The sequence below is a fragment of the Nerophis ophidion genome, linkage group LG19 (genome assembly GCF_033978795.1).
Source record: "Nerophis ophidion isolate RoL-2023_Sa linkage group LG19, RoL_Noph_v1.0, whole genome shotgun sequence".
NCBI classification, from domain to species: domain Eukaryota; kingdom Metazoa; phylum Chordata; class Actinopteri; order Syngnathiformes; family Syngnathidae; genus Nerophis; species Nerophis ophidion.
The window spans coordinates 21649304-21676537 of NC_084629.1; positions in this window are offsets into that span (position 1 = coordinate 21649304).

Below are 27234 nucleotides of genomic sequence, written 5' to 3' on the forward strand. Positions count from 1 at the left end.
GCCGAGTACTGGTGCTATCGCCCAGGCTTTGCTTTGTCTGGTCCCGGTACCCAATGTTCGGCCTTGGCAGTCAGTAGGCCGAGTACTGGTGCTATCGCCCAGTCTCTGCTTTGTCTGGTCCCGGTACCCAATGTTCGACCTTAGCAATCAGCAGGGCGAGTACTGGTGCTATCGCCCAGTCTGTGCTTTATCTGGTCCCGGTGCCCAATGTTCGGCCTTGGCAGTCAGCAGGCAGCAGGGCGAGTACTGGTGCTATCGCCCAGTCTCTGCTTTGTCTGGTGCCGGTACCCAATGTTCGGCCTTGGCAGCCAGCAGGCCGAGTCTGGACACCACACTGATAAAAGGGGCTCGCAATCTTTTGGATTGCTAGCTCTGAACAAATACAGAAATACTACTTCAGCAGAAATTGACAATACTTTATAGTAACGGCCCTTAAGCATAAAGTTAGGATGATAATATTTACATAATTATTCTAACACTGTATTCCGAGGATCATGTCATATTTAATTAAAACTTTTTTTTTAATGGTCCTCAGTAGTCACGTATATATTTGTGTGAATTATGCAAAATTATTTAAATTTGGTCTTGAACCATATTAACTCTTTTTCCCCAGAGTCCCCAGTAAGAATGGTCAGCACATTACTTCATCAATCCAGACATTTAAAGACGTGTATAAGCTAACTGGGCAGTGGATATTTTACCTATTTTTTTATACTTCCATAACCTGTAGAGAGGATGGTCCCAACAAGTCATGATCAAAAACTTGGTCCCCATTCCAAATGATAAACTGTGAGTGTGTGTGTGTGTGTGTGTGTGTGTGTGTGTGTGTGTGTGTGTGTGTGTGTGTGTGTGTGTGTGTGTGTGTGTGTGTGTGTGTGTGTGTGTTAGCAGGATTACACTAAAAACGGCTCAACAGATTTCTGCACCTGGCAAAGGTACAAACCCCCGTTAAATTCGGCGAGAGATCCGATAAAGGCTCAAATCCAGCGAGCGCGGCGATGTGACAAATCATACTAGATCTTTATCCCGATTAGCGTCTCATGGCTTTTCCAATCCTCAGCTAAAGAAATAAAAAATAAAATAAAGTGTGAACCCGTGAGAATACTAAAAAGAGTGCAAGGCTTTCATGTAAATGTGTTCGCTAGCTAACGCTTTCGTTGACGCCATGAAAATAGCACGAGATTCTCACCAACATGTCTGTCAATCAATTTGTTTATAATTTTTTTGTCCCATGTTTTGCTTTTTCTTTGTCTTTTGCCACCCCCAGAAGGCTCCAGAGGGGTGGAATTGGGGGGTTAAATCACCAAAATGATTCCCGGGAACAGCCACGGGTGCTGCTCACTTCTCTCCTCACCTCCCAGGGGGTGATCAAGGGGATGGGTCAAATGCAGAGGTTAATTTCACCACACCGAGTGTGTGTGTGACAATCATTGGTACTTTATTTTTAACTTTTAGCTTTTTTAGCTGATTTTGCAACCATTAACCCAGAGTCATATAACTTGGTATGTGACACTTGTTAACTGTTAGCATGCAAACAATAGCATGCTTGCAAGATAATTTAAGCATGCTAACTTTTTCATCTAATTTTGCACTTTTTTTTGTACACCTTTGAGTCACATAATTTGGTATATGAGAAATGCTGACTGTTATGATGCTATCGTTAGCACACTTGCTAAGTGTTGTGTGTTTTGAACAGAATACAATCATATTTCTTTCTTTTCTTAAGTTTAGATATATTTCTATCAAGTCTATGTATATTTAGTGGAGTTAAATGAAAATGTATGTTTTTATGCACAAAACTAAGGGAAGTCTGGAACAGAAAAACTGACAAAGAATGTGGAACAAAGATGGCGTCCCGACAATGGAGGTAGCAAAAGGATCAACTAAAATAGTTAAAACAGGTGCGTGGAAGTGCACCGGGACGGAAGTGAAGCGGCCATGGGAACATACCGACAAAATTGGGAAAGCCACCAAAATAAAAGCGCAGGACAGGAACTAAAACACAAAACACAAGATATCACAAACAAACTCAACATGCAGTGGGGCAAAAAAGTATTTAGTCAGCCACCGATTGTGCAAGTTCTCCCACTTAAAATGATGACAGAGGTCTGTAATTTTCATCATAGGTACACTTCAACTGTGAGAGACAGAATGTGAAAAAAATCCAGGAATTCACATTGTAGGAATTTTAAAGAATTTATTTGTAAATTATGGTGGAAAATAAGTATTTAGTCAACCATTCAAAGCTCTCACTGATGGAAGGAGGTTTTGGCTCAAAATCTCACGATACATGGCTCCATTCATTCTTTCCTTATCACGGATCAATCGTCCTGTCCCCTTAGCAGAAAAACAGCCCCAAAGCATGATGTTTCCACCCCCATGCTTCACAGTAGGTTTGGTGTTTTTGGGATGCAACTCAGTATTCTTCTTCCTCCAAACACGACGAATTGAGTTTATACCAAAATGGATACATGGATGATACAGCAGAGGATTGGGAGAATGTCATGTGGTCAGATGAAACCAAAATAGAACTTTTTGGTATAAACTAAACTCGTCGTGTTTGGAGGAAGAAGAATACTGAGTTGCATCCCAAGAACACCACACCTACAGTGAAGCATGGGGGTTGAAACATCATGCTTTGTGGCTGTTTTTCTGCTAAGGCATGGGTGTCAAACTCTGGCCCGCGGGCCAAATGTGGCCCGCCGTTTAATTTCATTTGGCCCTTGAGGCAATATCAAATTAACATTAGAGCTGGCCCGTCGGTAACACCACATTCACCGCTAATACTCATACTTGCCAACCCTCCCGATTTTCCCGGGAGACTCCCGAAGTTTAGTGCCCTTCCCGAAAATCTCCCTGGGCAACCATTCTCCCGATTTCCACCCGGACAACAATATTGGGAGCGTGCTTTAAATGCACTGTCCTCTACAACATGCCGTCACGTCCTCTTTTCCTCCATATAAACAGCGTGCTGGCCAAGTCACATAATATATGCCGCTTTCACACACACATACTTGGTCAACAGCCATACAGGTCACACTGAGGGTAGGCCATATAAACAACTTTAACATTGTTACAAATATGCGCCACACTGTGAAGCCATACCAAACAAGTATGACAAAACACATTTCGGGAGAACACCCGCACCGTAACACAACATAAACACAAAAGAACAAACACCCAGTACCCCTTGCAGCACTAACTCTTCCGGAATGCTACAATATACACCCCCCGTTACCACCAAACCCCGCCCACCTAATTTTTATTTTATTTTCGAATTTATTAGTCAGCGGAAAAAGTTAATGTTGATATTTACCTCAGAAGGCTGCAAATAGAAAAGAGGCATTACATTTTTAAATTACGTTTTATTTAATATACCATTGATGTTTTTTCGTTTGTTTTTTGAAAGTTGATTTTGCGCTATTACGTTATATAAGCTCTGCCTGTTCCATGGGAGGAAGCCTGAGTACCCGGAGGGAACCCACGCAGTCACGGGGAGGACATGCAAACTCCACACAGAAAGATCCCGAGCCCGGGATTGAACCCAGGATTACTCAGGATCTTCGTATTGTGAGGCAGATGTACTACACCTGCCCTATTTAAGCCTTGCTTGTTCAATATTCATTGCAAAACTTGTTTGGGTCCTTATTAAAAGGTTAATTTGTTCAACTTCGGCCCGCGGCTTTGTTCAGTTTTAAATTTTGGCCCACTCTGTATTTGAGTTTGACACCCCTCTGCTAAGGGGACAGGAGGATTGATCCGTGTTAAGGAAAGAATGAATGGGGCCATGTATCGTCAGATTTTGAGCCAAAACATCCTTCCATCTGTGAGAGCTTTGAATGGTTGACCAAATACCTATTTTCCACCATAATTTACAAATAAATTCTTTAAAATTCCTACAATGTGAATTCCTGGATTTTTTTTTTCACATTTTGTCTCTCACAGTTGAAGTGTACCTATGATGAAAATTACAGACCTCTGTCATCATTTTAAGTGGGAGAACTTGCACAATCGGTGGCTGACTAAATACTTTTTTGCTCCACTGTAAGAGGGACATATTCATACTTGGTTTTGAAAGGAGAAGATCTTGGCTGCTAGTAATACTAGTACTGCTGGTTAAGACTACTAGTTAGAAGATGTGCTCATACAATCAGTTGCATCTTTTTCCCGCCTTGTCGGCCTTCAAAGATAAGATCAGTCTTCAGTATTAACCGCCATGAATCCGCGCCATGACAGCTGGACTTCGCCATGACTCACCTTTTTGAGCCCCTAATTGCCGCGTGTTTGTGAGGACACGCCCACCAGCCCCGCAGACGCCTTAATGCTCCTCGCCGGGGGAACCGTTGGCGCCGCCGGGCCTCGTGGCCGGTTTCACTTTTCGTAGGTTCCTGATCGAAAACGTGAGCCTGTTGGGAAATTATTATCACGGGCGTATCATTTTTCATACGGTGATTGGTTATTTTCTGTGAGGAATGAGAAGCATACACACACACACACACACACGCACGCACACACACACACACACACACGCACACACTCACACACACACCCACTGAAGGTGTAATGGGGAAAGGAGGACTATTTGCTATTCACGGGCCGACATTCAAGCCTCTTTTCTTATCAGTGGAGGTTCTTTTCCTTCAAAATACGCTGCAATGTACTGTAAATGTATCCCATAATGCATCACTCTTCTGTCTTGACATCGGTCGTATTGCTTCCTTCAACTGCCTGTCCCCCCTTAAACCAAGACAAAGCAAGTACTGGGACATTGCGGCTGATGTTTCGTTGTCATCTCAGGCTGTCTCTGGTTTTCAGCGAGTGCTGTGTCATTTGTACTTTTTGCTCTATTCTATAATTCTTTCTGCCTGTCCCCTCTTAAACTAAAACAAAGCAGGCACTATCAGGTCATGTTGCCGCTGATGTCTTGTTGTTACAGGAGGTCTACAGGTTCTCAAACTTGGTTTTCTGCTAGTGCTGTGTAATTAGTAGTTTATACTTTATTCTTATAATTCTTTATGCCTGTCCCCTCTTAAAGTAAAAAAAGCAGGCACTATGAAGTGATGTGCAACTGATGTTTCGTTGTTTTCTTGGGCTGTGTCTAGTTTTCAGCAAGTGCTGTGTCATTTGTACTTTTTACTTCATTCTTATAATTATTTCTGCCTGTCCCCTCTTAAATTAAAATAAAGCAGGCACTATGAAGTCATGTTGCCGCTGATGTCTTGTTATCACAGGATGTCTACAGGTTCTCAAACTTGGTTTTCAGCAAGTGCTGTGTCATTTGTACTTTTTGCTTTATTCTTATAATTCTTTATGCCTGTCCCCTCTTAAACTAAAATAAAGCAGGCACTATCAAATCATGTTGCCGCTGATGTCTTGTTATCACAGGATGTCTACAGGTTCTCAAACTTGGTTTTCAGCTAGTGCTGTGTCATTTGTAGTTTATACTTTGCTCTTATAATTCTTTATGCCTGTCCCCTCTTAAACTAAAACAAAGCAGGAACTATCAAGTTATGTAGCCAGTGATGTTTTGTTGTTTTCTTGGGCTGTGTCTGGTTTTCAGCAAGTGCTGTGTCATTTGTACTTTTTACTTTATTCTTATAATTCTTTCTGCCTGTCCCCTCTTGAATTAAAATAAAACAGGCACTAGCAAGTCATGTTGCCGCTGATGTATTGTTATCACAGGATGTCTACAGGTTCTCAAACCTGGTATTGTTGATGTTTTTGTCTTCTATCAAATTACTCTCTACCCTGTCTGTCCCTTCTTAAACAATGTTTAAAAAAATGTTTTACTTTTCAGTCTTATCTTTGTTTTCGTCATGTCTATCCACAGCCTTTCCATCAAGGTGTCTTCAGCGGTGTTTTTTGTTATTGTTGGTATTTTTGTTCTCGAGCTCCCCTCGTCCCCTCTTAAACCGAGCACTGGTAAATGGCGTTATTGTTGTTGTCTTGTTGTTTTCTCGGCCCGTCTAAATGGTCTCCAACCGGGTTTCCAGCTAGTGTTGGGCAATTTGTACTTTGTATACTTTTGTGCTCCACTTTCTCTCTGGCTGTCCCCTCTTGCATCAGGTGTTGAATGATGATGCTGGTGTAGTTTTCTCTCTCTCTCGCTCTCTCTCTCTTTATCTCACTTGATATATATATATATATATATATATATATATATATATATATATATATATATATATATATATATATATATATATATATATATATATATATATATATATATACAGCATATACATAAATGTATTTCTCTCTTTCTGCTCTTTCTCTCTCCTTTAGATCTTTATCCAGGCCCTGATCTGGTGTAATGTTAATGTTTTTGCTTCTATCGAATTACTCTCTGCTCTGTCTGTCCCCTCTTAAACAATGTTAAAAAAATGTTTAACTTTTCTCACATATCTTTCGTTTCGTCAAATTTATCCACAGCTTTTCCATCAAGGTGTCCTAAGCGGTGTTTTTTATTATTGTTGGTATTTTTGTTCTCGAGCTCCACTCGTCCCCTCTTAAACCGAGCACTGGTAAGTGGCGTTACTGTTGTTGTCTTGTTGTTTTCTCGGGCCGTCGAAAGGGTCTCCAACCGGGTTAACAGCAAGTGTTGGGCAGTTTGAACTTTTTATACTTTTTTTTCTCTCTGGCTCTCCCCTCTTAAAGCCAGCGCTAATTTCACGCAAATGTTTTTTGTTGTAGATTGTTTTGACGGGAGGAGAAGTACATTGCAGCAAATTTTGCGCACGACTTGGGGAAAAAGACCTCAGCGAGATAAAGTCGGCATGAGTCCTCTTGCAGGCGACATGTACAGCGGCAAGAATACGCTCGTGTATTTGCCGGCGTGCACCACGACGGCGGAGCATAGCGGCAAAGGTGGTCGTCCCGATAGGTGCTTGACACTTGAACTGTGTTTGCGAACGTGTTCCCTTTCAAGAACCCTTCAGCTCTCAAACCTCCATCACGCGCTCACACACAATCAGCTCTGCAATCTCGCACATTGGGAGCTCGCGGCCATGCTGTGATGAGGTGTGTACAAGAGTGTGTGTGTGTGTGTGTGTGTGTGTGTGTGTGTGTGTGTGTGTGTGTGTGTGTGTGTGTGTGTGTGTGTGTGTGTGTGTGTGTGTGTGTGTGTGTGTGTGTGAGAGAGAGAGAGTGAGAGACGAGGTCGGGGAACGCTTCTTCAATTGGGACCCAAAAAAAAAAAAAAGAAGCCATTTGGGGGAAAAGCTCATTTTAGTTGAAAAGTGACATTGTGAGTAAGTTAGTGCCTGCAGCAGTGTACTTGAAGTTACCTTAGCAGACATCGTAAAGTCAGCCTGGCACTTTACTGCGCCGTTTATGTTCAAATCTTCTTTCGGAAGTTCGACGTGCTGAACGTCAACCGCCTGGTGAAAGATTACAATTACCCGCACTCCTGTGATCGCAAAATAAAACACACAATATGTTTTCAGCACAAACACTGCTTAAAAAGGTGTGGAGAACAAAGTACGGTGTGAGCTAGCTTGATGCTAATTTGCATTGGATTTGCAATAGGCATGCTACTGATTAGCATTAGCCATTTTACATGGCGACTTCACATCCAGATCGCGATTCTTATTCATCCTGATTCTAAATGAATTCATATTAAATATATATATATGTACTTATATGTATATATATATATAGGGACGGCGTGGCGCAGTGGGAGAGTGGCCGTGCGCAACCCGAGGGTCCCTGGTTCAAATCCCACCTAGTACCAACCTCGTCACGTCCGTTGTGTCCTGAGCAAGACACTTCACCCTTGCTCCTGATGGGTGCTGGTTGGCGCCTTGCATGGCAGCTCCCTCCATCAGTGTGTGAACGTGTGTGTGAATGGGTAAATGTGGAAGTAGTGTCAAAGCGCTTTGAGTACCTTGAAGGTAGAAAAGCGCTATACAAGTACCACCCATTTATCATTTATATATATATATATATACATATATATATACATATATATATATATATAATTATTGTAAAAAACTATATATTTTTTCTATTGAAATGTAATTTTTTTTACAATACATTTTTTAAAATACATTTTTTGGACATTTCCATGCAGCCAAAAGGAACATTTCAGACCTGTAATGTTGTGTTTTATCAATCAATCAATCAATCAATCAATCAATCAATCAATCAATCAATGTTTACTTATATAGCCCTAAATCACTAGTGTCTCAAAGGGCTGCACAAACCACAACACAAACCACTACGACATCCTCGGTAGGCCCACATAAGAGCAAGAAAACTCACACCCAGTGGGACATCGGTGACAATGATGACTATGAGAACCTTGGAGAGGAGGAAAGCAATGGATGTCGAGCGGGTCTAACATGATACTGTGAAAGTTCAATCCATAGTGGATCCAACACAGTCGCGAGAGTCCAGTCCAAAGAGGATCCAACACAGCAGCGAGAGTCCCGTTCACAGCGGAGCCAGCAGGAAAACATCCCAAGCGGAGGCGGATAAGCAGCGCAGAGATGTCCCCAGCCGATACACAGGCGAGCAGTACATGGCCACCGGATCGGACCGGACCCCCTCCACAAGGGAGAGTGGGACATAGGAGAAAAAGAAAAGAAACGGCGGATCAACTGGTCTAAAAAGGGAGTCTATTTAAAGGCTAGAGTATACAAATGAGTTTTAAGGTGAGACTTAAATGCTTCTACTGAGGTGGCATCTCAAACTTTTACCGGGAGGGCATTCCAGAGTACTGGAGCCCGAAATGAAAATGCTCTATAGCCCGCAGACTTTTTTTGGGCTTTGGGAATCACTAATAAGTCGGAGTCCTTTGAACGCAGATTTCTTGCCGGGACATATGGTACAATACAATCGGCAAGATAGGATGGAGCTAGACCGTGTAGTATTTTATACATAAGTAGTAAAACCTTAAAGTCTCATCTTAAGTGCACAGGAAGCCAGTGCAGGTGAGCCAGTACAGGCGTAATGTGATCAAACTTTCTTGTTCTTGTCAAAAGTCTAGCAGCCGCATTTTGTACCAACTGTAATCTTTTAATGCTAGACATGGGGAGACCCGAAAATAATACGTTACAGTAGTCGAGGCGAGACGTAACAAACGCATGGATAATGATCTCAGCGTCTTTAGCGGACAGAATGGAGCGAATTTTAGCGATATTACGGAGATGAAAGAAGGCCGTTTTAGTAACGCTTTTAATGTGTGACTCAAAGGAGAAAGTTGGGTCAAAGATAATACCCAGATTCTTTACCGAGTCGCCTTGTTTAATTGTTTGGTTGTCAAATGTTAAAGTTGTATTATTGAATAGAGGTCGGTGTCTAGTAGGACCGATAATCAGCATTTCCGTTTTTTTGGCGTTGAGTTGCAAAAAGTTAGCGGACATCCATTGTTTAATTTCATTAAGACACGCCTCCAGCTGACTACAGTCCGGCGTGTTGGTCAGCTTTAGGGGCATGTAGAGTTGGGTGTCATCAGCATAACAGTGAAAGCTAATACTGTATTTGCATATGATGTCACCTAGCGGCAGCATGTAGATGCTGAAGAGTGCAGGGCCAAGGACCGAACCCTGGGGAACTCCACACGTTACCTTAACATAGTCCGAGGTCACATTGTTATGGGAGACGCACTGCATCCTATCAGAAAGATAAGAGTTAAACCAAGACAGGGCTAAGTCTGACATACCAATTCGTGTTTTGATACGTTCTAATAAAATATTATGATCGACGGTATCGAAAGCAGCGCTAAGATCGAGGAGCAGCAACATAGATGACGCATCAGAATCCATCGTTAGCAATAGATCATTAGTCATTTTTGCGAGGGCTGTCTCCGTGGAGTGATTTGCCCTGAAACCGGATTGAAAGGTTTCACATAGATTGTTAGACGCTAAGTGTTCATTTAACTGCTCCGCAACAATTTTTTAAATAAAGGGAAGGTGAGACACCGGTCGGTAGTTTACCATGAGGTCAGGATCGAGGTTAGGTCTTTTAAGAAGAGGATGAATAACCGCTTTTTTGAATGCTAGGGGAACAGTGCCCGAGGAAAGTGATAAGTTTATAATATTTAGCACTGATGGACCTAATAATACAAAGAGCTCCTTGATCAGTTTCCCAGGAAGAGGGTCAAGTAAACATGTTGTTTGTTTTATTCCATTTACACGTTGTAACAATTCCTCTAATGTTATTTCCTCAAAACGAGAGAAACTATTTTGGAGGGCAGTATTCGCCGTATATACAATCGTATCAGTGTTAATAGAACCCAGTTGTAGCTGGGACGCATTGTCTTTAATCTCCCTTCTAATTACTTCAATTTTCTTACTAAAGAATTGCATAAAGTCATCAGCTGAGTGGGTGGAGCTACTGGAAGGGGTCCCTTGTTGGGTTAGCGATGCTACCGTACTAAACAAAAATTTAGGATCGTTTTTATTACGGTGGATGAGATTTGAGTAATATTTAGCTTTAGCTAAGGTAAGCATGCGTTTATAAGTTATTAAACTATCACTCCATGCTTGATGGTGCACCTCAAGTTTAGTCGTGCGCCATTTGCGTTCCAGCTTTCTACATAATAATTTCTGAGCTCTAGTTTCTTCTGTAAACCACGGGGTAAGCTTTTTTGGAGCCTTTTTTAACTTTAGCGGTGCCATGTTATCAATGGTTTCGCGCAGGGCGTCGTTAAAGTTGTTAGTGAGGTTATCAATAGAGCCCACATACTTTGGGAATGGTGCCATTACCGAGGGCAGTAGGTCAGCAAGAGTTGTCGTTGTGGCAGCATTAGTGTTGCGGCTGCTATAGCAGTTATTATTATTATTAGTTTGACGAACATGCGTCTGAACCTCAAATTTTATAAGGTAATGATCGGACAATACTTTAGTATACGGGACTATCGTAATTTTGGAAACGGTGATACCCCTGACAAGCACTAGGTCTATCGTATTACCGTTGCGATGCGTGGGTTCATTTATTATTTGTGTAAGACCACAGCTATCAATTATAGTCTGGAGCGCTACGCACGGTGGGTCGGATGGGGTATTCATATGGATATTAAAGTCCCCCATTCTGATTATATTATCGGCGTGTGTCACTAGATCAGCAACGAACTCTGAGAATTCTTTGATAAAGTCCGAATAGGGCCCTGGGGGGCGGTAGATAACAGCCAGGTGTAGAGGCAGCGGTGTGACAGACCTCATAGTAAGCACCTCAAACGATTTATATTTATTATTTATGTTAGGACTAAGGTTAAAGTTTTCATTGTATATTAGTGCCCCGATATGTCCACATCCAGAAGTGTCTGGCGGTCGTACGTGATCACAGAGTGACCACGTACCACGTTTTAGTGTTTTCCTGCCTTTTCCTTTGTCTCCACCTGTGTATTTAGTGAGTCGTCCTCGGCGAGGGGCGGAGCTTGAGGCACACCTGCTCGGAAATAGTACGCCAGTATAAAGGCTCGTCACTGTCAGCTTGGCCTTGCCGGTTATTGTATCCAGAACTCCTCTCGTGCATGCACCTGCTTCACTTCACCTCACTTTGTCCTGAATTCCCTAACCTCTTGTGTGTTTATTTCTTAGTCCCCCTGAGGTAAAAGGGATTCTTTTGTTGGACTCTTGCCCTGCTCAGTGCGCCCTGGCCCTTTCTCCTGCTGACCTATGAGGAACCTATTTTGACCAGGTTACATGGTGTGTGTTTCTGCCCCATCGCCCTTAGTTATCCCTTTTTGTCTCATTACATTTTTTCATTTTTGCAATTCCACCTTGTCTCCCGTCTCTGCATCCTGGGGTCACCCCCACTTCACCAAGACCTTAACATGTAACCTGTTTTAAAAAAGGTTCATCATAGTTATTCTACCAAATAATACATTGCGAGAATCGGTTTCTCAAAAGATAGCCTCACAAATGCCATCATCGGCTAGCTGCTTGTCATTTAGCCACCCTAGCAACAGCTTTTCCACCTTGTCTCCAGCTTTGCGAAGGTAGCTTTTGGAAGTTCAACATAATGGACGTCAACCATCTGGTGAAGGATTACAATAACCTGCACTCCTGTGATTGCAAAACAAAAAAAATAGACCTTTTCAGCACAAACGTTTAATGAATTGACGCCGAAAAAAGTCTGGAAGTATAAACTAAAGTACAAGCTAGCTTGATGCTAATTTACATTAGAGTTGCAATAGGAATGCTTCTGATTAGAATTAGCCATTTTACATGGCGATTTCACAATACTTATTCATCCTGATTCTAAATCGATTCATACTTATTCATATATATATATATATATATATATATATATATATATACATATATATATATATATATGAGATAGGCGCCAGCGCCCCCCGCGACCCAAAAAGGGAATAAGCGGTAGAAAATGGATGGATGGATATATATATATATATATATATATATATATATATATATATATATATATATATATATATATATATGTATATATATACGTTTATTGCAAAAGTTATATAATTATATATTTTTTCAATCGAAAAGTTTATTGTTCTATAATAATACATTTTTAAATAGAGGTTTTTAGGGAATTTCTATGCAGCCAGAAGGAACTTTTCAGACCTGTAACCTGTTTTAAAAAAGTTTTATCATTATTATTATACCAAATAATACATTGCGAGAATCAGTTTCTGTAAAGATGGCCTCGGAAATGCTATCGCCGGCCAGCTGCTTGTCATTTAGCCACCCTAGCGACAGCTTTTCCACCTTGTCTCCGTCCTTCGAAGATATCTTTCGGAAGTTTGACGGACTGAACGACAACCGTCTGCTGACGGATTACAACAACCGGCACTCCTGTAAACGTAAAACTAAAAAAATTATACCTTTTCAGCAAAAACGTTTAATAAATTGACTCCTTAAAAAGGTGTGGAAGTACAAAATAGCTTAATGCTAATTAGATTTGCAATAGGCATTCTACTGATTAGCATTTGCCATTTTACGTGCCTATATTTCACATCCAAATCGCGATTCTTATTAATCCCGATTGTAAATAAATTCATAGTTTTTAAAAATCAATTAAAAAAATAAATAGAAATAAATTTAATATTTGGAAATATTATATAATTATATACTACTGATTAGTATTAGCCATTTTACATGGCAATTTCAACTAAGATGCATGTTACACTCCAACAACTGGTGTGTAATAAGCACAATACTTACAGTATAAACACATTGTAGGGCTCAAAAAAGACTGGCACATCCAACTTAATGGCAAAGACCACTCCCTGACTACTGCAACACAATGTACTCTATACATGACTGCCATCTAACATCCTCAAATCGCGACTGTATATAGTATAGTACAGTGGTTCTCAAATGGGGGTACGCGTACCCCTGGGGGTACTTGAAGGTATGCCAAGGGGTAAGGGAAACGGCTCCGACTTACTGCCGGCAATGCGGACCAAGATCTGACACAGGGAGCGGACCGCCACAATCAGACAGTCTGATACCCCATACTCTCTGAGAACTCCCCTCAGGACTTCCCGAGGGACACGGTCGAGTGCCTTCTCTAAGTCCACAAAGCACATGTAGACTGGTTGGGCAAACTCCCATGCACTCTCAAGGACCCTGCGGAGAGTATAGAGCTGGTCCACAGTTCCACGACCAGGACAAAAACCACACCTTTCCTCCTGGATCCGAGGTTCGACTATCCGGCGTAGCCTCCTCTCCAGTACACCTGAATAGACCATACTGGGAAGGCTGAGGAGTGTGAGCCCACGATAGTTGCAGTGAAACTTGCCAAATATTTTTCAAGCTTGCCTCTGGTGAGGGCCGTCGCAATTTTCTCCGTTCCCTCCTTTCCTGCTTGCTCTCTGCATTTTGTCTTTGTCTGAACTTTTTTAAAGCGTCTTTCTTTGCGCTGTCCTCTAATCCAAATATCAATATGAATATGATCAGCTGGACTCTTGACGAAATTGACACAGTCTTTTCGACAAGAAAAAGAGGTTCGGGGGAGCCTGGCTGCCCTGATGGAACCATCGCTGCGGGGTACGTGAGGGACTCTTGGAATACATGGAGGATGATGTGCCTCTCAGCCCTTTCCAGCGAGGACGTCAAAGACATCTACCTATTTAGAGCTGTGATCGTGGGGCACTTGCTGATTGGGCTGGGCATTGCTCTGGTGAATCGACAAATTCGGAAGACGATGGCAGCCCCTCAAGGGGCCCAATGGCTGTTCAACGCAATGGAAGGATTGGGTCGGGCTGTGGGAACACAGACTGGAGCGTTTTCTGAGTTGAATCGCAAAATGGATCTCATCTTGGAAAAGTTTGCAGGGAAGGAATAATTAATTGGAATTGAAGAAATCCAGCATGGACAAACAGAGGAGATAAGTCACTATTTTTGTCTTCTTGAAGAAAAACAACTTCTTAATCTACGATTTGGACTCCCTTGAATCGCCTTGACACAGGAACAGGCTGTTCTGAAGAAAATCTCCCGAGGACTCCTCAAAGATAGATGTTTTTGACCTTCCTTTTTGTCAACAACACCTGCAGTCGAACTTTGATCGGCCTCAGTCATACAAAAACATTCATCATCTCTCCCAAGTTAATTGGGCACATATGCACACATGACCCCCCACCCTTGAAATCAACGCCTTCACCACTGCTTAATTCCTCTGGGGCTGTGGATGGCTGAGCAGCGCTATACAGCGGCAGCGAGTCTCCTCAAACCCACCCCCTCCCTCTGTTGCAAGTTGGTGTGATATACGTACCATGTCTAAATGTGTGCCATGCTATGTGAGGTTTTTTCCTTGGACTTAGTCTGGACCCCTCCTAAGGGTCTAGACTTAGACGGATATCTTTTTTACACCCCCCCTCTCTCCCAGTGTCACCCTTTTCTCACCTTTTTAAGGAACGCCGTAAGTAGCTGATCCGTTGGCGGTTTCGTCTTGTCCTCCCCTGTAACGTATGTCTGCTCTTAGCGGGACTTGTACCAAAAAATCAATCTCGTTGTACTTGTGCAATGACAATAAAGATCTATTCTGTTAACTTTGCTGTATGTATACTTTTGACCCAGTAGATTTGGTCACATTTTCAGTAGACCCATAATAAATTCATAAAAGACCCAAACTTCATGAACGTTTTTAGTGACCAACAAGTATGTGCTCCAATCACTCTATCACAAAAAATAAGAGTTGTAGAAATGATTGGAAAATCAAGACAGCCATGACATTATGTTGTTTAAAAGTGTATGTAAACTTTTGACCACGACTGTATACACATATATATGGATGTTTATTTAAAGGTATGTCAATATTTCTGTGGAAATAACTCATTTTGCAACATATATACAGTATCTGCGGCTAATATAAGGGAAACTATTTTTCAAATATGTATTTTTTTCCTGCTAACAAGGCCTAGAACACCTCGCTGCTCAGACAGGCTTTTAGCCCAGAGTGCTAAATTGTGTTGTTGTTTTTTTCACACTCTGCTCCGATGGCAAACTGAGACACGGCGGTTGCCATGGAGATGGCTGACACCCCCCCACCCCCCAGGCCCTCGGGTAAACACGACAAAAGCGCCAACATTAGCCGTGACAGCAGGTGGTTTTTGTCTCACCTTTCCTTTTTTTGTGTTTTGACTGACCATCGCAAGATGGAATAAAAGCCAAAGAACAATGCATATGTACACCTCCGGGGGCTTGGCTGCCATCTTGTCCGTCACGCCGCACTTGGAAATGCACGTCTCAAGGCATGAGTGTGAGTGACAAGTGAGACGTTTTGGATTGTTTGCCCGCTTCCTTACTCTTGACGGCTGCTAGCACGCCGTCCTATAACCTTACAATGGCGTTATTCAGAAGTCTGGGCTGGATATTGACAGCAGGGAAGGGGAACTCTAACAAGCAGCATGGTCAGGTGATGTCAATTTGATTAAAAATATATATATAATCTGTATAATTTTAAATAAAATCCTAATTTGCTCTAAGGCAGGGGTCGGCAACTTTTACCACTCAAAGAGCCATTTTGACCCGTTTCACAAAATAAAGAAAACAATGGGAGCCACAAAACACTTTTGAAATTTAATATGAAATGATACTGCATACAGATTTTTTTTCTGCTTTGTGTTGTGTATCAAGCAAGGGTCTAACCTTAATATGAAAATTAAACACCTTAATATGAAAATTAAACACCTTAATATGAAAATGAAATGTTAATGCGGCCCGCGAGTTTAATATGTGTGACGCCTGGCAGCAGCACACTTGCCAGTGCAATTTTTCCGGGAGACTTCCGAATTAGAGAGCAAATATTCTCTCGAGCATCTGCTTTTATTTTCACCCACCCAACAATAAAGCGCCCTCTACAACCTGAATTAACGTCTTGCCAGCCCAGTCACATGTTGAATGTGGTTTCTGTACTCACAAGAGAGTGACTGCAAGGCATACTTGTTCAACAGCCATACAGGTTACACTGAGGGTTGTGATATAAACAACTTTAACACTCTTACTAATATGCGCCACACTGTGAACCCACACCAAACAAGATTGAGAAACACATTTCGGGAGAACATCCGCACCATATCACAACAGAACAAATACCCAGAATCCCATGCATCCCTAACTCTTCCAGGCTACATTACACACCAGCTACCACCAAAGAGGCACTGAAATCCGAAAACCTTCTGGAAAAAAGCTGGGGGGTCGGCAAGTATGCAGCTGAGCCACATCAGAGCAATCAAAGAGCCGCATGCGGCTCTCCAGAGCCGCGGGTTGCCGACCCCTGCTCTAAGGCAAGGAGATAAAACAATACAGTGGAACCTTGATTTACAAACTAGATTGATAGATAGATAGATAGATAGATAGATAGATAGATAGATAGATAGATAGATAGATAGATAGATAGATAGATAGATAGATAGATAGATAGATAGATGGATAGATAGTTAGTTAGTTAGCTAGTTAGTTAGTTAGTTAGCTAGTTAGTTAGTTAGTTAGTTAGTTAGTTAGTTAGTTAGTTAGTTAGTTAGTTAGTTAGTTAGTTAGTTAGTTAGTTAGTTAGTTAGTTAGTTAGTTAGTTAGTTAGTTAGTACTTTATTGATTCCTTCCGGAGAGTTCCTTCAGGAAAATTAGAATTCCAGCAGCAGTGGACGGATTCTAGATCAATTTAAAAAGTAAAAAGTAAATAATGGGGGTATAAATGGAAAAAAAAAATGGAAAAATATTACAATAAGAAAAAAAACAAAAAGCAACAATGGGAATGAAAATATAATAGTAAAATAAGAATATAACAAGAGAAACTGTCACGGCCAGGGACTTTGAAATACGCCCTCATCCTGGCGCTCTGCTTGTCGTGCCTCGGGACGCGCTCACGGCCGCGCACATCGAGGAGCGCTTCGTGCGCGTCTCCGCCTTCGGGAGCCCCCAGTTGCGATCGTTCACCAGCAATCAGCACACCTGTCCGACTATATATATAATAGATTATTGAACATTACCGCTCTCTGGTGTCAGTCTGCCATCATCTTCACCTCCCACTGCAAACCATAACCGTTTACTCCGGCCAATTGATTAGGGACCTGACGGCACAGTTCCTTAGCCCCACCCCCAGTGACTTTAGCCCCGCCCCCAGTAAAAAATATTTGTTTTTATTTTTTTGCTTGCTCCTTTCAGGATGTCTTTTTCTTTTACCTCCACCCTGGACAATTGTTCTAGCCCTCCTCAACACTCCTTCAAGGCACTGTTTAGCTTTAATACAGGGAAGGAGGAATTTACCTGCCGCCTGGCCACCCACCTCCCACCCTTAGTGACTGTTCCTCAATACTTGTGTGCACCCACACACAAGTACCACCAGTCTTCTGCTTTTCCCAGCCGCAACCACCAGTCCCCTGGCTAGCGCCTGAGCTAGCACCAGTCCCCTGGCTAGCCCCTGAGCTATCACCAGTCCCCTGGCTATCCCCTGAACTAGCACCAGTCCCCAGGCTAACCCCGAGCTAGCACCCGGCCCCTAGGCTAGCCTCCAAGCTAGCACCAGTCCCCTGGCTAGCTTCCGAGCTAGCACCAGCTCCCAGGCTGGCCCCCTCATCACCAAAAGCTCCCAGGCTGGCCCCCGCGTCTCCACCAGCTCCCAGGCTGGCCCTGATCTCTGCCCCTCGGCCAGCAGAGCCGACCTCTGCACCTTGGCCAGCAGCACCGGCTTCAGCACCTCGGCCTGCTCCGCCGACATCTGCACCTCAGCCTGCTCCGCTGACCTCTGCACCTCGGCCAGCAGCACTGCTGTCTCCACGCCTCCGACGACGTCTGCTGCTGCCTCCACGCTTCCGACGACGTCTCCTGCTGCCTCCACGCCTCCGACGTCATCCTCTTTGCCTCCGACGTCTCCTCTTCGTTTCCGGCGAGACGAACCATGGCGCCACTCGCGTCCACCTTCCCGACAGTCAAGAAGGAGGCCGTTCCTTGGTCGTCCGCCTCGCCGGCTGCAGCAGCAATCTGCTCGCCGCCGCCACCAAATTCGTCCTAGGTGGATTCGGGGACACTTGGGCTGGCGACCCACCTCTAGTTCGCCCCTACGCCCTCCCTTGACTTTTGTTCGCATGTTTTTTGTGGTTCCAGCTAGAGGACATCTGGGAGCTGTCCATACGGAGGGGGGTACTGTCACGGCCAGGGCGCTTTGGAATGCGCCCTCATCCTTGCGCTCTGCTTGTCGTGCCTCGGGAAGCGCTCACGGCCGCGCACATCCAGGAGCGCGCCGTGCGCATCTCCGCCCTGCGGTAGTTGCCAACTGCAGTAGTTCACCGGCAATCAGCACACCTGTCCGTAATGAAGGACCTGCCTTCATAAGCCTGCACAACTTGGCATATAGTCTTCAGTTGGCATTCTGTAAGCGATCATCCTGCTTCATCCTGCTTGATGCATTCCTGCTCTCTCTGTTTCTCTGTTTTCCCTTCCGTGTTTCATTGTGTCATCCTACTGCAGACCTCCGTTCCCGTGTTTGACGTTTATGTGTGTATCGTCATTCCTCGTCAGCGTTCCCCTGCTTCTCGGAATGCACCCTTGGATCTCGACCTCCCGCTTGGAAACGGATCTTGTCTCTTCGCTTCTGCCCTGGATCATCTGCCTACCCAACGGACTGTCTTCCTGTCTTGTTCCCCCTCTCGCCCAACACAACACTTGGTAACACACACTTCAGTTAAATTCTACACATAGTCCTACAACACACACTTTTGAGTTTTGTCACACTTAATTTCCTTAGTTTAGTAGTTAGTATTGTTTATTATTATTATTATTATTATTATTATTATTATTATTATTATTATTATTATTATTATATATTGATCAGTGGCCTGGTGGGTAGAGTGTCCACCCTGTGATCGGTAGGTCATGAGTTAAAATCCCGGCTGAGTCATACCAAAGACTATAAAAATGGGACCCATTACCTCCCTGCTTGGCACTCAGCATTAAGGGGTTGGAATTGGGGGTTAAATCACCAAAAATGATTCCCGGGCGCGACACGGCTGCTGCCCACTGCTCCCCTCACGGGTGATGGGTCAAATGCAGAGATTAATTTCACCACACCTAGTGTGTGTGTGACAATCATTGGTGCTTTAACTTTAACTTTAATAAATTATTGAACATTACCGCTCTCTGGTGTCAGTCTGTCGTCATCTTCACCTCCCCCTGCAAACCATAACAGAAACTAGGCAGTGGTGTCCATGTTATGAAAAAGTATTACACTGTTATTGTTTTGCATCCCCTGTCATCCAAGTACCCCGCACTTCCTCCCCAGAGAGGAGTTCTACAATCTAATGGTGTGTGGGACAAAGGAGTTTTTGAGTCTAACAAAGGAGTTTAAGTATAGTCAGTTCCCAAAATTAAAACGCAAAAAATGTTTAATTCAGAGTCAAAAAATGCTTTAGTGGTAAAAACATAAATGAACCTCCATATATGCGTGTTTATAGTCAGGTGCGGCTAATACATTTAAAATTTAGTCTGAAATTTAGCGGGATTCATGTCTTGTGTTGGCTTGTGTTGGATTTAATGAGCATGTCAGGTGAGCGTCTGACTAACGAGACAAGTGCTGTGAAAGACCTTCAGTCTTTTTCATTCACGGCAGAAGGATGGCGACTGAAATAAAGCGCGACGCACACTTGACTTTGTCTGAGTGCTTCTTCAGAGTCACTTTCTCTAAATTTGATTAAAAAAAAGAAGAGGAACTTGAAGGTCTCGCTCTACTTTCTCGGCGGGCCGCCTCTTTGCACGCTGACAGCCAGGAACACAAGCAGAGGAAATTATAGCAGATTGTGAAAATTGATTCGGGGGCTGCTGTCGGACATTTTTTAGCGGAACAAATGTAATATCGCAGGCCTCCTTTGCTGACTTGAAACGTGACACAAACTCACTGGCCACCATATCAGCACTGAAGTCCAATGTCGTGTCAGTCAGAGGGTCGGCTTTACCACAGCAAACATTGCATGTGTAGCTACAACGCTGGATAGCGACTTTAATTACTTTAGCACATAACAATGAAGGATGGCGTCATTTTCATTATTAGCTATGATCTTGTATCCTCCAGCGTGTAAATAAATCCTACTAAAAACGTATCTTTAAAGCTTGGTAGTTTTTGTGTTTATACTTTTTCGTTTTTTGTGTTAGTTTCAAGTAAAAAAATATATATTTTGATCTGTTTCAACCTGTTCCAAAGTCATCGTTCTTCTTTGGCTAGAATGCCAAAATTAGCATGCTATCAATTGACTAACATTGCGGTTTGCCAGCTTGCAAATATTTTTTTATGTTTCATATACAATTATCATCATTAGTTTAGCTCATTTTGCAGGTATTTTTTTTACTTGACGGTCTTGTTCCTTGACGCTATCTGGCTGGCATGCTAACTGTTAGCCTTACAATTCAGTGTCAACTTTTTAGCATTCACACTCAATTTCTAGCGGAATAGCTTTTTTTCACCACGAACGGGAGAAGCGGTAAGAAATGGATGGATGGATAGTTATATGTTTTCTAAGGTAAGACAGTGCGAGTGTACGGTATAAATTTGCATGGAAAATATTTTGTTCTTTCACAAATACTAATTGTCAGTTAGCATACAATTATTATTATTATTTTAGCTCATTTGGAAGGTATACACCAAAGTTTTAAATATTTTTTACTTGACCACCTTGTTACCGTACTGCCGTTTTAGCTTATTTTGTAGGTATATACATATGCTAACGATTACCTATTAGCTCATTCGACCCAAGAGTCATAATTTTTGTCATGTACAGTATTTTGTTCCTTGACGCTATCTGGCTAGCGTGCTAGCATTTCAGTTCAGTGTCAGCTTTTCAGCATTCACACCCGATTTCTAGCGGAATACCTTTTTTGTTATTAGTTTTCTAAGGTAGGACAATGCGAGTGTACGGTATAATTTTGCATGAAAAATATTTAGTTCCTTCACATATGCTAACTGTCCGCCTGCTAATGTTAGCAAACATTTTTTAGCCTTTGTTCAGGTATACGCCCGAGAGTTATATATTTTCTTAAAGGGGAACATTATCACCAGACCTATGTAAGCGTCAATATATATCTTGATGTTGCAGAAAAAAGACCATATGTTTTTTTAACCGATTTCCGAACTCTAAAAGGGTGAACTTGGCGATTGAAATGCCTTTTAATTGTTCGCTGTCGGAGCAATGACATTTCACCTGTGATGTCACAACAGGAAGCAATCCGCCATTTTCTCAAACACATTACACACACCAAGTCTAATCCGCTCTGTTATTTTCCGTTTTTTTGATTGTTTTCCGTGCCTTGGAGACATCATGCCTCGTCGGTGTGTTGTCGGAGGGTGTAATAACACGAACAGAGACGGACTCAAATTGACTTACGTGGAGTGTGCTAATCAGACATATCAATGGTCACGGCATGTTAATCGATGCTAACATGCTATTTAGGCTAGCTGTATGTACATATTGCATCATTATGCCTCATTTGTAGCTATATTTGACCCCAGCCTTTCCCTCCACCCACATTTAATGACAAACAAACACATACCAATCGACAGATTCAAGTTGCACTAGTGGTCAAAAGATGCAATCGTTGATTAGAAGGCGATTGCCGAATTCTTCCTCGTTGCCGCTGTCTGTCGTGATATGGCTCAATAGCTTCAGTTTCTTCCTCAATTTCGTTTTCGCTATCTGCCTCCACGCTCCAAACATCCGTTTCAATACATGTGTAATCTGTTGAATCGTTTAAGCCGCTGAAATCCGAGTCTGAATCCGAGCTAATGTCGCTATATCTTTCTGTGCTATCCGCCATGTTTGTTTGTATTAGCCTCATGCAGTGACGTCACAGGAAAATGGATGGGTGGATATAGCGATGGTGAAAATCAGGCACTTTGAAGCTGTTTTTCAGGATATTGCGTGATGGGTAAAATTTTGAAAAAAACTTCAAAAAATAAAATAAGCCACTGGGAACTGATTTTTATTGGTCTTAACCCTTATGAAATTGTGATAATGTTCCCCTTTAACTGAGTGTTTTATTAACCTGCTAACATTTTAGCAAATTTTATCGGTATATACATTTGCTAACGACTAGCTTTTTATATATTTTGCCATATATTTTGTTCCTTGACGCTTTCTGGCTAACATGCTAACTGTTAGGATTTCAGTTCAGCTTTGGCTTTTCAGCATTGGCTTTTCAGCATTCACACGCAATTTTTTGAGGATTTTTTTTTCTTTTAGTAATTCGTTTTCTAAGGTAGACTTTGAGTATCTGTGGTTATTGTTGAACAGTGCAGGTGTACCGTATATAATTTTGCAGGCAAATAGTTTGTTGTTTTACATTTGCTAACTGTCAGCATGCTAACGTTAGCGTATCAACTAATTTTGTGATCATTTTGCAAGTATACACCCGAAAGTCAATGTTTTTACTTGACTATCTTGTTAGCTAGCTTATGATAGCATTTTGGCGTTTTAGATAATTCTGGAGGTATACACGTATGCTAACGATAAACTTATTGCTTATTTGACCCAGAAGTTATGCATTTTTTCATTTATTTTGTTCCTTGATGCTATCTGGCTAGCATGCTAACTGTTAGCATTTCAGGTCAACTTTGGCTTTTCTGCATTCACACGCAAATTCTATTTTTTTTAGCTAGACTCTATGCATCGGAGGTTATTGTTGAACAGTGCGGGGGTACATAATCCAGGGTTATTATCGTCTTTTATCCCAGGACTGATGCTTTCTACGCGCCAACGCCCTCTGCCAGGCTTCCAGCGTAATCGGGCCAAAACCTTTCACAAATTACAGCCTGTGACATAATAATTAGATGAAATCAGCATCTCTCAAAGAGTATTAAAACCCAACGCCATAATCCTCACGAAAGGAGGATTTGTCATTAGGCTGACGTATTATTCCGCGTCAAGTTAATCTGTTTACCTAATAAACTGGCAAATGAGCTAATTACGGAGACGCCGCGCGGCCACGGCCAATTTATTGATATAGATTTAAGGCCGCGTTTTATAACGCCAAGCTCCAAATTGATATTTGTTGTGATGATCCCTCCCTTTTTTGTGACTATACATAAACAATATATATTTCTCAGAAGACATTTTCCCATTGGAAATTATGCAAATGAGTAGGGACACTCCATTTTTTTTAAGCCAATATAAATCTTTTTAAAAGCACTTTAAATATTAAATCCTTGATGGCAGATACATTTTTACAGCTTAATATGAACAAAACGACTCCACTTTGGACTCAGTCTTATTCCACATGTCAAAAATATAATGAAAAATATATATATTTTTTTAATCATTCTACAAATATACCAAGTGTAGTCCTTATTGTCTTTCAGGGCAACAGTCCAGTTATTATCTTCTTTTCATTTGAATCATATTTAATAAGAATATCGAAGCTATTTACAGTTTACCAGGTGCAAACAGTGTCAAATGGTGTAAAAATGTGTTCATTAAAATGTATTTAGCTTCTCCAAAAGAAGGAACTTGTGAAATAACTGATGAAAAATAAATATTCACTCCTGAAATAAACACATTTTTATAGTAACATTAATAAACACGTTTCTAAAATAAAATGTCAGTAAAAATTAAAATGTTAATAAAAGTACAGCCTTATAGTCAACCAAGAGACATAATTTCTGTCATATAAAATAGTTTGTTCCTTGACGCTAACTGGCTAGCATGCCAACTGTTAGCATTTCAGGTCAGTGTCAACTTTTCAGCATTCACACGCAATTTCTAGCGGAATAGCTTTCATTAGTTATTAGTTTTCTAAGGTAGGACAGTGCGAGTGTACCGTATAATTTTGCATGGAAAATATGTTTTGCCTTCACATATGCTAACCGTCAGCCTGCTAACGTTAGCATGCATTTTTCTAGCTCATTTTGCAGGTATACACCTAAGGATTAGATATTTTTTACTTGACTGTCTTGTTAACATACCGCCGTTTTAGCTATTTGTGTAGGTATACACGTATGCTAAGGATGATCTTTTTGCTCATTCGACCAAAGAGTCATAATTTTTGTAATATACAGTATTTTGTTCCTTGACACTATCGAGCTAGCGTGCTAACTGTTAGCATTTTAGTTCAGTGTCAGCTTTTCAGCATTCACACGCAATTTCTAGCAGAATAGCTTATTTTGTAATTAGTTTTTTAAGGTAAGACAGTTCAAGTGTACAATATATTTTTGCATAGAAAATATTTTGTTCTTTCACATATGTTAACTGTCAGCCTGCTAACATTAGCATGCATTTTCAATCTGATTTTGCGGGTATACACTTAAGGATTAGATATTTTTTACTTGACTGTCTTGTTACTTACTGGCGTTTTAGCTAATTATGTAAGTACATACATACATATGCTAACAATGACCTTTTTGCTCATTTGACCCAAGAGTTATATATTTTTTTAAAAACAGTATTTTGTTCTTTGACGCAATCTGGCTAGCGTGCTAACTGTTAGCATTTCAGGTCAGTGTCAGGTTTTTAGCATTCACACGCAACTTCTAGTGGGCTAGCTTTTTTTAGTTATTAGTTTTCTTAGGTAGGACAGTGCGAGTGTACGTAATCATTTTGCATGGAAAATATTTTGTTCCTTCACATATGCTAACTGTCAGCTTGCTAACAAAAGCATGTATTTTTCAAGCTCATTTTGTAGGTAAACCCGAGAGTTATATATTTTCTTAACTGACTGTCTTGTTACCCTGCTAATATTTTAGAATAGAAGAGAATAGAAAGTAGTTTATTGATTTAGCTAATTTTTTAGGTATAAGTATGTAAAGTTTCTATAGTCGTCAAATTAAAACCTATTTTTTGCGCTCAAGTATCTCCTTCATGATGCGTCACTCAGTCACCTGACTGCCACATTACTGCCACAAGTGTTTGAAAAGTGTAATACAGCAAGTGTTCGTAAAAGTGTCGGTACATAATAACAAAAACTAGCGGCGGTATTAACACCTCTAGCAACAAGTAATCTAATGAATTACTTTTATGTACACTACAATACTGTTACGAAATATTCGATGTAACATGGCATGCTACTTTTGATGCGGACAAGACAGCTTTAGAATGAAAGTTCACGACAGAAAGTAGCTCTTTTGGAGTTCAAGAGGCAGCCTCCACACACACACAAGCTAATACTACCACTACTACGGGGGAATAACAAACACTTTTGTAGCTCATTTAGCAGCCATTTACCCCAGAGGCAAATGACTAGGTATGTCACACATGCTAACTGTTATCATACTAAAGTTATCATGCTAACATTAGCGTGCTAACTTTTTTAGCTCATTTAGCAACCGTTTACCCGAGAGTCATATAACTTAGAATGTGACATATGTTAACTGTTATCATGCTAAAGTTAGCATGCTAGCATTAGCATGATATTTTTTAGCTCATTTTGCAGCCGTTTACCCCAAGGTCATATAACTTGGTATGTGACACATGCTAATCGTGAGAATGCATTTCAGTTCGACTCGCGTGTGTTGGCGGCTTGGCATTCCCATGCAATTTCTTCCAGAATTAGCTAGATTCTAATTTATTATTATTTTTCAGTATCAAATGATTCAAGTGGGTCAAAATTTCTTTGTTGCCTGAATTTTTTTACATGAAATTATGCTGACAACTGTGACGCTTGGCTGGCATCGTGGTGTGGATTGCGTTCTCTCAATGGGTGCAGCGGAATGGAACACAGCGTGAAGGTAAGGACAATGATTTATTTACACACTATAAAACAGACTAGGAACCCAAACGCTGGCACGAAGGCACTAACAAACCAAACAAACAGAAAGCGCTAGTGTAGTTAGTCAAGTGTGACATATAAACTTGTAATGAACATAATGTCATGGCTGTCTCGAGTTTACAATAATTTCTACAACTCTTTTTTTTGTGATAGAATGATTGGAGCACATACTTGTTGGTCACAAAAAAAACATTCAATAAGTTTGGTTCTTTTACGAATTTATTATGGGTCTACTGAAAATGTGACCAAATGGGCTTGGTCATAAGTATACACACAGCAATGTTAATATTTGGTTACATGCCCCTTGGCAAGTTTCACTGCAATAAGGGGCTTTAAGTAGCCATCCACAAACTTCTAGCAAGCTTCTGGTTGAAAGTTTGACCACTCCTCTTGACAAAATTGGTGCAGTTCTGGCACTGAGCGCCGGGACGGACAAACTTCACAGTGTCTTGGCTGAATGAGCCGGTACCGGATACCTCAGTCTCGCTGGACGTATCCTCGCTCATCCATGCGGACCGGACACTGGCCGAGAGTTGGTTAGCGATCGAGAGTGGAGTCGGCTCTCTTGGTTGCTTTGTTGGGTCTGCTCCTGTCTCTGGCCATGCTCTCTCCACCCCAGCAGACGACAGCGTGGAACACCGCAGAGGCCACTGTAGTATATGTTTCTTTTACTTTTAATTCATAGCTGTATGTATAAGTGGCTGGTCGTATCAGCTCCGCTACTTTAATGTCTTTCATGTCCTCTGTGTTCTTTAATGTTTGATGTTTCCCTCCTACACACATGTAAGAGGGGTGTGTACTATGGCCATGAGCTGGTTTTTTCCCTTGGCCTCAGTCTGGACCCGCTCTCCAGGGGCCCAGGCTTAGACCGATTTTTTTTATTTTATTTTATTTTAATCTTTTATTTTTTTTCTGATTCTGATTCTGATATATATGAACACATACATATATACATATAAATATATATTTGTACATATACGCCCCTGTGGTACATGGACACAAAGTGTGTTGTTGGTATGGCAGCACGTAAGGACAGGCATGAAGACATTTTTCATTCCTATTGATCCCG